Source organism: Colobus angolensis, unplaced genomic scaffold, assembly GCF_000951035.1.
Source record: "Colobus angolensis palliatus isolate OR3802 unplaced genomic scaffold, Cang.pa_1.0 Scaffold10, whole genome shotgun sequence".
In the NCBI taxonomy this organism is placed as follows: Eukaryota; Metazoa; Chordata; class Mammalia; order Primates; family Cercopithecidae; genus Colobus; species Colobus angolensis.
This window is the reverse complement of record NW_012110919.1, coordinates 19,139,287-19,140,590: the sequence shown is the minus strand read 5'-3', so window position 1 is coordinate 19,140,590 and position 1,304 is coordinate 19,139,287. Positions and strand designations below refer to the sequence as shown.

Here is a 1,304-nt window from a genome sequence, read left to right as displayed (position 1 = left end):
GTACGAGCCCCCGCCAGGCCACGCCGACTCCTTCCACCGCGGCATCTTCCGCTTCTGCTGCGGCAAGCCGCCGTGCTATGCCAGCCTACGAGTTTCTAGGAATCAGCCTACCCAGGAAAAATGATTTTTATTCATATGGGCCACCTTCTGAGAATCCTCCCCCAGAAACAGGAGAATTGATGTATCTCCAACTTAAGTCTGGTGCTCATCTCTGCAGGTTTTGTGGCTGTTTAGGCTCCAAAACTTGCTCTAGATGCCACAAAGCCTATTACTGCGGCAAGGAGTATCAGACCCTAGACCGGAGATTGGGACATAAGCAGGCTTGTGCACAACCAGATCATCTGAACCTTACAACTCCAGACCACAACTTCCTTTTTCCAGAATTTGAAATTGTAATAGAAACAGAAGATGAGATTATGCCTGAGGTTGTGGAAGAGGAAGATTATTCAGAGATTTTAGGGAGCATGGTTAAACAGTTCCAGGACTTCATTCAGTAAGTGGTTCAACTTCATGCTGGGAAGAAAGGTCTCAGTGTATCTAGAAGAGAGGTACTGAGAGGAAGACTCGCTTTGGAGGCTGGAGTCTACAATTTTCAGATATTGCCTCAGGCGAAAATATACTTCCTGGACTTTGTTTCCTGACATATATCACGTGTGTTTTGCTCCCTATAAAGCCAAAGGGGTGGGGTATCCAGGTGGTCTCACAAGTAGGGCTACACAAGATGCTGGAGGTTTGGTAAGTTCCTCTGGGTCCCAGATCTGTTTCTCAGGTCGGGATAGTGTGAGTGCCTAGCACAGTGTCGGGCATGCAGAAGGACCCCTTAAAAGTGTCTTTTTCATCTGGCCAGTTTTAGATACACAATTTTGTCAGTTTCTCTACAGTGCATACTCTTGGGTAGTGCCTGTGCTGACCAAGTATCTTAGAGGCTTATTTTATTACAGTAGCCAACATTTATCCAGCACTCACCTTATATAAAGGACTGATTATGCATGAGCTCATTAAAATCCTGAGAGTAGACCAGTAAGTCAGAAACTCTGCCCCATTTTGAAGGTGAGGAAATTAAGGTTCTGGGTATAACTTGCTTTGGTCACGTAATGTTAAGTTTTACAATTTGAGCCTTGAACCATACACAAAACCACTACAAAATTAGATTTATAGACTCAAAATGAAAACGTCAGCTTACTGGTTTCTAGTTCACACCGGTCATATATTCCAAAACGAGTCTTACTCTATGCCTGAACTTGTGCTTGATAATAGGGATATAATGGGAAGCGACCCTCCAGTGGTCAGATGCTCACAGTCCC

The 1,304-nt window shown here is 44.7% G+C and overlaps 1 pseudogene across 1 annotated transcript; it reads left to right on the top strand.

Annotated features, from left to right (window-relative positions):
* The first annotated feature begins 1 nt into the window (after position 1).
* Positions 2 to 976, top strand: LOC105508224 (annotated as a pseudogene). The gene has a single exon (XR_001001226.1). The product of XR_001001226.1 is annotated as a programmed cell death protein 2 pseudogene (transcript).
* Positions 977 to 1,304: the final 328 nt, after the last annotated feature.